The sequence below is a fragment of the Schistocerca piceifrons genome, chromosome 2 (genome assembly GCF_021461385.2).
Source record: "Schistocerca piceifrons isolate TAMUIC-IGC-003096 chromosome 2, iqSchPice1.1, whole genome shotgun sequence".
Lineage (NCBI taxonomy): Eukaryota > Metazoa > Arthropoda > Insecta > Orthoptera > Acrididae > Schistocerca > Schistocerca piceifrons.
In genome coordinates, this window is record NC_060139.1 from 811,467,361 (window position 1) to 811,479,849 (window position 12,489).

Consider the following 12,489-nt stretch of genomic DNA (forward strand, 5'->3'; position numbering starts at 1 on the left):
GCAAGACAAGGAGCTGCATTTTTAGGTAAGAAAAAACAATCATGTTGACGATACAAGGATGTGACGAAAACATTCTTTCAATGAGGTAGTTCCATTTTTTGGAAAGGAAGGACAATTCATATGGTTGACTGCCTAATTAAAGTATATTAAGGTAAGTAACTCGCGTGTCACAGTGTGGCATTATGTACCAATCCTACTGTGATATTTGAAGTGATATCGTTGTTGTACGTAGGCATGTATTTGTCAGGCAACGTGTGACAAATGTGGCAAGCCAGCCCAAGGACCACACATTCGCTCTCAGAAGTCGATGTCCCATATACTATGTCCAATGAAATTCGCTCTCAGCAAAGGTCAAGAAGCGGTCCAAAGATCTCCTCCACCCCCCCCACCCCCCACCCCCACCCCCTCCAAACTCAGGTAACAGGCCGGTAGCCAGAAGAGCTGAGGCTTCTTACAGCGCGTTGGCATGGGGCATGTTTCACGGCAATGTAAGGCTGGAAAAGTCGCCTGTAACACTGCTGCAATGTGGCCGCATTACTTGGCAATATTGTTATACGGAACAGGATGTTGCAGTCAGTTGCCGATACGCTGCCGAGGTGTTGCCCGTATTGTTCACCGAGGATGGAGAATATTTCGAATAACCGGGCAATATCTGATCTGTCTTCAGTAAATGTTTCCCTCTTACCCTCAGCCTTGCTTCCTCTATAGCACGCTGACAGCTTTGTATCGCCAGGTCACATGAAACAGTATTACTTCAACTCAGTGCACGAAGGAAGAGACACTCGATGTGCTCGTTGTCTACAGGATGGTACATGGTATATGTGACCATTGCATATGTGCGACATCTACGTGCAGTAACCACTCGCAGACGCCGGGTGGCAGCTTTAGCAGTGTAGGGTATATAAAGGGTTTCAGGGGGACACGGAAAAGACTGCAGTCGTTGTGTATCGGAAACGGAGCGATTTATCTGAGGTCCAATAGGGCATAATTACTGGCTTTCAGAGTAAGGGTGAAAGCATTTCCAAAACGGCTGATTTCGTAAGCTGATCGCGTGCCACCATGGTTAAAGGATATCGTGCATGACAAAACGGCACTGTCCAAAACCGGCATGGGGGCAACTGTGGTGCACAACAGACAATAAACGACAGGGCTGAACGACGGCTGCGGCCATGTGTAAGAGCGAATAGACTTGCAGCTGTTGAGCTACTGACTACCTAGATGAACCAAGGGGCAATTAACGGTGTCTCCTAAACGACCGTTCAACGAACGTTGCTGCATACGGGCTCCACAGCAGGCGCCTGGTTCAAGCACTCATCCTGACAGCTGTTCGTCAGCGGCGAATGCTGAAATATGCACACCTGTACCGAAACTGGACGTTCACTGAGTGGCGACAGGTGGAATTTCAGATGACTTATGCTCCACCGCACCGATAGTAGTCGACGTGTAAGGTGTGAAACGTCTGAAAGCAAACAGCCTGCAACACTCGTCGGAAGGGTCCAAGCCGGAGGAGGTTTTGGTCTGTGGAATGTTTTCGTAGCGTTCTGGAAGGCGTAACACAGGTCTGCGACATAAAATTGTTTCAAATTTATTAAGTGATTTTTATAGTGTTTTCAACGCTGATTTCGGGAAAGATAGCGAAAAAATTCCATCACGTACGGTTATTTCACAAACTGCTTAGTTTTAGCTCTTTACGATATTTGAGCACTCTATTGAGTTTGAATTTTGGTTTTTAGGATCTCCATAAACTGTTATTTAGCCGTTTTTATACCAGATATACGTAAAATAAAGAGTAATTAGGAGAAACCAGCAGTATTTTCATGTCAGTGCATGTCTGTCGCGCTGCCCTTTCCCCCGCCATCACCAAGCAGGGAGCTTCTGCTATTGTCCTTCAGTTCACAGTACCTCTTCGCTCTGCGCTGTTCACGTGTTGTTGTTACTAGTGCTTTAAAGAAGTGACTGTTTTCTTGTGTTGTGATGTTTTATGGACAATGGCTACAAGGGGATGTATAAACTCTCCAGATTGCTTCCGCTAAATTTGTGGTAACTATATCGATAAAAAGCAACAATGAAACATTTCCGATTTTGTTGAAAAAGTATATTTCGCCTATTTTGGTACAAAGTTAGCCGATCAAGATAAGCCTTGGGCCCTACACAAAGTTTGTTCAGTATGTGTTGAAGAACGTAAAAAGCAGTCCTTACATTTTGGAATACCAATGGTTTGGAGGGAGCCCAAAAATCATAGTGATGACTACTACTTTTGTTCTTGCAACGAACGAGGTTTCAATTTGAAAAATAAAAAGGATATTTATTACCCTAACATTCAATCAGACATTCGCCTTGTTCCTCATGGACCTGAAGTACCAATATCCTCTCCTCCAGATTCTTTGGATAATGTAGATGATCACAAGCCTTTGGCTCAGCAAGGTGATAGTGAAGAAGACAGAGATTGCTACCATCCTGGCACAACCGATCCCATTCCATTCCCACAATCTGAACGATTTAGTTAGAGACCTAGGCCTTTCTAAAGAATCGGCAGAGGTTTTAGGATCTAGATTGAAATGTAAACATATGTTGGCTCCGGATACATCCTTTTCTTGGTATCGATCGAGAGAAAAGGAGTTTGTGGTCCCGGCGGAGGTTCGAGTCCTCCCTCGGGCATGGGTGTGTGTGTTCGTCCTTAGGATAATTTAGGTTAAGTAGTGTGTAAGCTTAGGGACTGATGACCTTAGCAGTTAAGTCTCATAAGATTTCACACACATTTAAACATTTTTGAAAAGAAGTTTGTATCATTCTTCTCTCAAGAGGTGACCTGGTGTTTTGCACTGATGTTCCTGGACTTATGGCATGTTTCAAAACAGAATATGCTCCTGATGAGTGGAGACTTTTTATTGATTCTTCAAAAAGAAGATTTAAAGCAGTACTTCTACATATTGGCAATAAGTATGCTTCTATACCAGTTGGACACTCCATTACGAAAACCTTGAACTGGCTTTAAGCAAACTCTGCTATTCAGACCACAAATGGATACTATGTGGTGATTTAAAAGTGATTTCAATGCTGGTTGGTCAGCAAAGTGACTACACAAAGTTCCCTTGCTTTCTCTGTGAATGGGACAGTAGAGACAGAAAGCAACACTACATTAAAAAAAACTTGGCCCTTGTGAAAAACCAAGCAGGTAAGGGTTAAAAATGTTGGGAGGAAAATCCTTGTGGATCCCAAATAGGTGTTACTTACCCCACTTGACATTAAGTTGGGGCTGATGAAACAATTTGTTAAGGCAGTGCCAAAAGAAGGCGAGTCTTTCAGATATCTTTGTGGACAGTTTCCTGGTTTATCCGTGGCAAAGCAAAAGGAAGGAATCTTTGTCGGAGCAGACAGAACACTAATGAAAGATCCCAAGTTTATGAACCAAATGGAAAGAGAAGAAAAGGTAGCATGGGCATCTTTTAAATTACTTGTTACCAGTTTGCTAGGAAACAAAAGACATCCAAACTACAAGACAATCCTCGCAGACATGCTCGACAACTTTAAGAAGGTGGGCTGTAACATGAGCATTAAAGTTCATTTTCTCCACTCACATCTTGACTACTTCCCTGCAAACCTCGGTGATGTAAGTGAAGAGCAGGGCGAAAGATTCCACCAAGACATCAAAGAAATGGAAAGAAGATATCAAGGAAGTTGCAACGTCAACATGATAGCGGACTATTGCTGGATGATAAAAACAGATGACCCTCAACGATTCCGCAGCAGGAAAAGCAGTAAAAGAACGTTCGACAGAAATCGAAAGCGTTTTTATAAGGACTTATGAGCTTAAAGAGAAATGGAAGTATACTGGAAATACAGTTTAGAACATGATTTATAAATAAAATAAAATTTTATAACGTTGGAAAAATGTGATAAATTGCTTAAATTTTGTTATTATAGCCAAAAATACTCCCTTTTTTGTGAGAAAACATGACGTGACAGAAAAAAATTGATTTCATTTTTGAAATCAGAACTGAAAATTACATAAAAATCAGTTACCAAATTTCAGACAACTTTCAAAAAATATTTTTTGCAGACCTGTGTAATTGATCAACGCAAGTACGCATTTATTCTTGGGGACCATGTCCACCCCAACATGCAGTTTTTGTTCCTCGCCATGACGGCATCTACCTGCCGGACAACGCAGCTTGTCATACAGTTCGCAGTGTACGTTCGTGGTTCAATGAGCACCAGGGTAAGTTTACCGCACTTTCCTGGCCACCAAACTCCCAGGCTTTCTATAACTGCGCCGGCCGCGGTGGCCGTGCGGTTCTAGGCGCTCCAGTCCGGAGCCGCGCTGCTGCTACGGTCACAGGTTCGAATCCTGCCTCGGGCATGGGTGTGTGTGATGTCCTTAGGTTAGTTAGGTTTAAGTAGTTCTAAGTTCTAGGGGACTAATGACCACAGCAGTTGAGTCCCATAGTGCTCAGAGCCATTTCAATAACTGCGTGGGCTTCCGCGGCCAGACTCAGTCGATATAAAGTTTTCTGGGTATGGTACCGCATCATATTTTATAAAACTACTGCTCGGGAAAAAATACAACGTTTCGGCCACTGCTTTGCCCCTTCTGGGTCCACCAGTAGACCAATCAAGAATCTGTGAGACCACCTCGATCGGGCTGTTGGTGCCATATTTTCTCAACCAGGAAATCTAACACAGTTAGTCACGGTACTGGAGTTGACATGGCTCCACGTCTGTGTCGATACCATCCAGAAACTTACTGACTCTCTTCCTACACGTCTCACTGCGGTCCGCACTGCGAAAGGTTGTTACTCAGGCTTTTGACACGTGATCACATTAACGAAACACAGCCGTGGCTCAGTCATGTTTGTCTTGGGTTAAACCTTGGTTACAGTCCTGTGGTTTTATTTCTCCTGCGGTTATCGCGATAATGTTGCTGTCTCTCTGTGAATGGCAGCAGCAGCGTGTATCGATAGTACTACTGCTGTACTATCTTTGATGTGGCGGATGTAGATTCTGGCTGGGCAGTGTGTGACCAGTCGGTTGGTTGGCGTGGAACAGTAAGGAAGTCTCCGTCGCGCATGCTCTGGCCGGGGCTGCTGGTGATCCGCACGCGCGGTTGGAGTGTGAGGTGCTGCTTCCGAGTGCTACGAAGTTCGTCGCCCACCGATGTTGGACATGAAAGTTGACTCCTCACTTAACCTACTATCGTGCCATAACTGTTCACATTTCTTCGTTTGATCCTGGGTGTCGCTTTTGGGGCATTCCCGCAGCAACAACGTGTGTGTATTAAAGTAGGCTAAGATTCCAGCCTTCTTCCTGTGGAGTTTAACTTAATTTATTCCCTGTTATGGAAGTTGATCAGCGGTATCTTCTGCCTTGTGGCCGTTGACGTTCTGGTTACCTGCCCTGGTCGTTGACGTAGTTTTCGACAGTGTATTTTCCTCGTTGTGTCGTTGCTGTCCAGCGCAGCGTGTAATTCGACAGCTGAGGTGTTGCTGGTCGTTGAGGGTGCCAATATTCTGTGTGTGGTTGTATTGAAATCTTGTGGTCATTTTGCTGGTTGCGTAGAGCGGAACTGATTTTGTTGATTGGTCGGTCGGCTGTCTGTCGATTGGGTTGCCTTACAGATTAAGAAGTCGTTGGACACGCTGCCTCTCTCACCTAAATGGCCGTTAGTGTTACAATCCCAGGCCGACCCTTGGAAACTTCTGAGCGCGGTTCCTTACGTGTTACATAGTAATTTCCCTGTTTGGGTTTTAGTTATTTAGTTGAAATGTGGCCTTCAGCCAAGTGTTTATATATCTTAAATTTACGTTCTTGTCTTGCCCTTAGGGCATGAGATTTTTGTTAATTATAGGGGCCTTCAGCCGAATTTTATATGAAATGTTTTAAGATACGGCCTTCTCCCGTTTAAAATTGAAACTATTCTTTCTAGGGCTTAAGCTGTTAAATTATTTGCTGATGTGCGGCCTTCAGCCGAGTTTTGATATCTCTTAAATTAATGTTCTTGTCTTGCCCTTAAGGCACAAAATTCTTAAGCTTTTGTATGGGACCTTCAGCCGAATTTTGCATAAAATGTTTTAAGATAAAACCTTCTGCCTTTTGATTGAAACTCTTCTTATTGCTTAATATGCAGCTTCCAGTCAAGTTCCATTAAAATTAAATTGCTAAGACCTTCACCTGTTTAGACTGAAGATTTAGAAAATATTCTTGGGTGAAACCTCGAGAAGAACCTTGTATTTCAATTTCTTGCTTAGGCCTTGTGTCTTGGATTTTGAGTGTGGCCTTCAGCCAATCTAAGGTTAATCAAAGGAGGTCGATTAAAGTTTTGAGTGTTTTGCATCCTTGTTGTAATACTGTGTGTTCATAAATAAAGATTGTACGTTGAATGCAACTGACAGCAACTTATTTTGGTCCCTTTCCACAACCTAATCCGCTCTGTCTGGCTAGCCCTGGCATTTCAGTAACTGAACAGTGCAGAAGTGAACAAACGAGAAAACCATGAAATTCATGTATTTGATACGTACATACACGACCAAAGTTATGGAACATAGAAAATAATATACACGAAGAAGGAAATCTGAAAAAGGACATTCTCGCTGCCACCGTCTTAATATAGTCCGATTAAAATTACCTGACAGCTGGCTCTTCACTCGTTGTAACTTGTTTCCTCTAATCAGGGCGCTCAGCGTCACGACCGAACCGTTCGCCGTTTCCAAACTGCCACAATTAGTTCCACTTCCTTGTCCGACTTCGTTTCACGATGTGTTTGGCTCCCGAATCCAGGGTGTGGCTATATTATTTCGTGTATCATCACACACACACACACACACACACACACACACACACACACACACACACACGCACACACACACACACACACACACACAAACAAACAAACGATGCTAACGAAATGCACACGTTTCCCACACAGCGCTAACCAAACACTACTGGATCCTTCCGCACAAAATACGACTCAAAGGCATTGATACAGTTATTGTAATTACAGTGATCGGCTTAGATTAGATAATCTTTGCACGACGTTGCGTGGAGCCGAATCTGTCAATTAATCATTGCGACTGGGACATCAAAGTCACAAATATTGGGACACCAGTCACAAATACAGCGGCTTTCAGCTGTGTAATAGCATAGCAGCGTGATTAGCATATGCAGCCGACGTGTAAAAAGTCTAAGGCTCGAATTTCATCTAACGTAGCAAAATTTTTTTTTATTATGCTAAATGTAATCAAAAGACGTCGATCATTTCTATTCATTTAATTGCTTTAAAGATATTTTTTATTTTTAATACTTAGTAGCATCATTTTCACAATTTTATTGACTATTTGTTGTCATTTTTCCTCCTATCATTCTTTTTTTCATTTGGAACCTTCTTGTGCCGTGTATAAGGTGCAACCAATTTCCAACCAAGACTACTCATCGGTTGTTAACGTGGAATTCCGTGTAGCCAGTGTGAAAACAGTTTCAGGTACCCAGTGACAGCGAGAAATTAAAGTCTGCTATTGGCTCTAAAACTGAACATTTGTTGCGGAAGATGACTACAAAAACAAACATATTATGAAATTTGTGTGTGTGTGTGTGTGTGTGTGTGTGTGTGTGTGTGTGTGTGTGAAATCTTATGGTACTTAACTGCTAAGGTCATCAGTCCCTAAGCTTACACACTACTTAATCTAAATTATCCTAAGGACAAACACACACACACCCATGCCCGAGGGAGGACTCGAACCTCCGTCGGGATCAGCCACACAGTCCATGACTGCAGCGCCTTAGACTGGTCGTATGAAATTTTTCTTTCTTGGGTTTGTTTATAGAGGTTAGCTTTAAACTCCGTGAACAAAGCGATCGTGATTTTAGTTCTGCCGCAGATTCTTGCTCGCCGTTTGCTCGGGAACTTGGCTACAAAACCCGTCTTCTGCCACAGTTCAGTCATTGGTCAGTTACAATCAGCTGTCGACAGAGTATATCCCATTTCCGTCGTGCCTCGGGGCGGCCGCTTCCATCATTGCTCGGCGTAACACATTAACAACATTTGTTCAGTGACCCGACATGGTTTTGTGTCTTCTGTAATCGAGCGGTAGCTGGCAGCGGACGTGGGAACTCGGTAACTGCAAGTTACAGACGTCAACTATCAAGTAATTTCAATAGGAGTGTAGAAAACCTGCAGTAGTGAAGCACAATTTCATTTTAAAAGGTTTCCTGAGATATCTAAACTTTTTTGAAACTGGTTCGCGTGTGTTTCATGGCTGGCAGTTAACTATTTTTGTTACAGTGGTGCTTGTATACATTACTTTTCCCATAACTCTACCCGTAGATGCTTCGCATTTATTAAATTAATAGTTCTCTCACTATGCCGATGAGCCCCAAAAATGTATTAACTTGAACATCAGACTTTTATTTCGAACTGCTTTCATGAATTCCTCGACTCCTTCCACCAAAATGTTAAAAATGTATCAAGAGGCATATCGATGAGAAATAAAGATGTACATCAAACTTCTGCATGAACCTATCATTTAGTTTTTGGTCTTACCAATTCTCGGTCGAACTACTTTTAAACGATGTATTCAGAATCGTGTTTCGACACTGTGAACGTGATATGTATCCACCATCAGTTCACGAGTTAAAGTTTCGGAAGCAGTTTGCTTTCTGAAAAAAGAAACACATACACGAAGCGCGATTCTCTTTTACCTGCGAACTTTTTTTCCTTGTGGAACGCAAAAACAGGGGAACCGCATACACGCCAACACTACCACTCCCGTTCATTTCCCGACCGTAATGTGGGTCGTGTAAACACTTATGGCCTGGAAATGTTTTGCCGCAAACATTCCAGGGCGACATTAGATGGCGATGTTGTAGTACATGTGGCTGCATTTCTTGTAGCCGCAATGTTGCGGCGGGCACTGATGGGCTACATTGTCCGCACTACGCATTTTTATGGCCCGTGGTGGTCCCTTTCGTGCTGTAGTGATGAAAAGGACCATAGTGGTCAACAAGAACAGTAACGCCAAAACTTTTACAGTTGGGGGTGATAGTTTTTTTCTGTTTGACGACGTTTACTTACGATCGTATGTTCAGAAAGAACACCGGAAAACATAAAAACAAAATTACAGACGTAGAATTAGAAAACAGCATCTCTTATACCGGACAACATATACTTTAAAACAAGCATAAAATCCGTTGTCATACGAAATAAAATCTCAGAGGATACACTTATGTAGCTGAATTAATCTGTACATATTTTCTCTTCCTATCGCCAGCGAGCGCCTACTTCAAAACAGAAATCCGGTTTTCTTTATAATTATAATTCTGCGTATCATTCTCAGTATTGCCAAAGGGAGACCCAAGTGCGTTATAAAATTAGTATTAATATATACATTAAAAGGATAGACTATGCATCGAAAAACAGCTTATGTACGACACCATGCTGGAAAGTAATGCCTCCGAATTTTTTATCTGAATACTTAAATTTTTTAAATAAAACATGTATTATTAACATTATACGTCTTAATTCTTCATGTCTACATACCTACAACCCTGTGCCGCTCTAGGACTCCGAAGTACAGTTTGTAACATGGTGGTGTGTAACGTAACTGTGTCGGAGCATGAGAAACAGCTCGTTCTAATTGAGGTTCGAATTCGATGAGTTCTTCCACACACGAAGCACCCTCTACTTCATCATGGCAACGCCAGACCACACATTAGCGCTGAAACATCTGCAACAATGTGACGTATTAGGTTCACTATCATGGATCATCGTCCATAAAGTCCAGATTTCCTCCCATCCGACTTTCATCTGTTTCCAGAGCTGAAAGAACACCTTGGAGGGCTTCACTTTGATAGCGACGAAGCGGTGCAAGCAGAGGTGAGATTCTCATGCCATCAACAAAGTCTGACATTCCACAGTGACGGTATCAACAAAGTGGTCTTTCGTTGGTATAAATGTGTTTCTTTTTTCATTGAAAATGAAACTCCTCCAGCTGTATTTAAGATTTCATATTTATTTGGCTACTAGTTTCGACTTTGCGTCAACGTCATCTTCACGCTGTATATAACACACCATACAAAAAGCAAACAATGTGAGACATCAGTAGTCTATGTGCTATTCTGTAAATTAAATATATAATAAACATATTATATAATCGATGACTTCTATCTTACCCCTAGTGATGTGTGCTTCTACATCCTTACATTGGTTCTCTAGTCATCTCCGCTTAGCCATTTTGCACTTCCTGTCGATCTCATTTTTGAGATGTTTGTATTCCTTTTTGCCTGATTCACTTACTGCATTTTTTAATTTTTTTCCTTCATCAATTAAATTCAATATCTATTCTCTTACCCAAGGATTTCAACTAGCCCTCGTCTTTTTACCTACTTGACCCTCTGCTGCCTTCACTATTTCATCTCTCAAAGCTACTCGTTCTTCTACTGTATTTCTTTCCCCTGTTCTTGTCAACCGTTTCCCCAATGCGCTCTATGAAACTCTCTACAACCTCTGGTTCTTTCAGTTTATCCAGGTCCCATCTCATATTTCTACCTTTTTGCAGTTTCTACAGTTTTTATCTGCAGTTCATAACCAATAAATTGTGGTCAGAGTCCGCATCTGCCCCTTAAAACCTGGTTTCTAAATCTCTGTCTTACCATTACATAATCTATCTGAAACTTTCCAGAGCCTCAAGGCCTCTTCCACGTGTACAACCTTCTTTCATGATTCTTAAACCAAATGTTAGCTATGATTAGGTTACGCTCTATGCAGAATTCTACCAGGCAGCTTCCTCTTTCATTCCTTACTCCCAGCCCATATTCACCTCCTACTTTTCCTTCCCTTCCTTTCCCTACAATCGAATTCCACCACCACGACTATTAAGTTTTCGTCTCACTTAACTATCTGAAAAATTTCTTTTATCACATCATACGTTTCTTCAATCTTTTCATCGCCTGCGGAGATAATTAGCATACAAAACTTATTCTACTGTGGTTGGTGTGGCCTTCGTGTCTATCTCGGCTACAATAATGCGTTCACTACTACGTTCGTAGCAGTTTACCCGCGTTCCTATTTTTTATTCATTTTTGAAGCTACTTCTGCCTTACCGTAATTTGATTTTGTATTTATAAGCCTGTATTCACCTGACCAGACATCTTGTTCCTCCTCTCACCGAAATTCACTAATTCCCGCTATATCTAACTATAACCTGTTCATTTCACATTTTAGATTTTCTAATCTACTAGCCCTATTAAGGGATCTGACATTCCATGCTCCGATCCAGTTTTGTTTCTCCTGATAACAACGTCCTACTGAGTAGTCCCCGCCCGGAGATCCGAATGGGGGACTACTTTACCTCCGTAATATTTAACTATACAATAAAGCTGCCTGCCCTCATGAAAATTTACGGCTGCGGTTTCCCCTTGCTTTCAGCAGTTCGACATACCAGCACAGCAAGGCCGTTTTAGCTGATGTTACAGGGCCACATCAGTCAATCATCCAGACTGCTGCCCCTGCAGCTACCGAAAAGGCTACTGCCTCTCTTCAGGAACCACACGTTTGTCTGGCCTCTCGAGGGATACCCCTCAGTTGTGGTTGCACCCACGGTACGGCTACCTGTGTTCATTTGGTTCGTGATCTCTTCTACAGTTCGAATCTTTGCTTGGAATCGGTATTAATCCTACTGTGCTGAAAAATTTCAACGCCCCCAAGGAAGGTGTTCAGTGGCACCCTAAAGAGTTGTTGTGTCAGTTATACATTTTTCACAGTCATCAAAGATTAGATAGCCCTCTGGAGCATTGTTGTGTTCACCGTTTTGATTCTGCGGGTAGTAAATGTGCTGAGTTTTGAGAGTCATGGACTGTGCGGCTGGTCCCGGCGGAGGTTCGAGTCCTCCCTCGGGCATGGGTGTGTGTGTTTGGCTCTGAGCACTATAGGACTTAACTTCTTTGGTCTTCAGTCCCCTAGAACTTAGAACTACTTAAACCCAACTAACCTAAGGACATCACACACATCCATGCCCGAGGCAGGATTCGAACCTGCGTCCGTGGCGGTCGCGCGGTTCCAGACTGAAGCGCCTAGAACCGCATGGCCACTTCGGCCGGCGGTGTGTGTGTTTGTCCTTAGGATAATTTAGGTTAAGTAGTGTGTAAGCTTAGGGACTGATGACCTTAGCAGTTAAGTCCCATAAGATTTCACATACATTTTTTTTGAGTTTAGAGCTGAACGGTGTTTGCAACATTTATCCTAGGGTACATGTATGCCCCGCCGAAGAGTACGTTGACCACTTGAACAACTTCAGCCATATAAACCGCTTTGTGGGTCTGCAGAAAGCTGGATGGACATACTGACGAGCTGCTACACATATTTGGCCCAATGCATCGCTGGTGTGTCACTGCCTTCAGAAGCGTTCCGTGGAATATTCCCACATCCATAGAGCACGTTCTGGAGGTCTGTGTAGTACAGACATACATCAAGATCGAAGCATTGTGCAAGCAGCGGTAGCC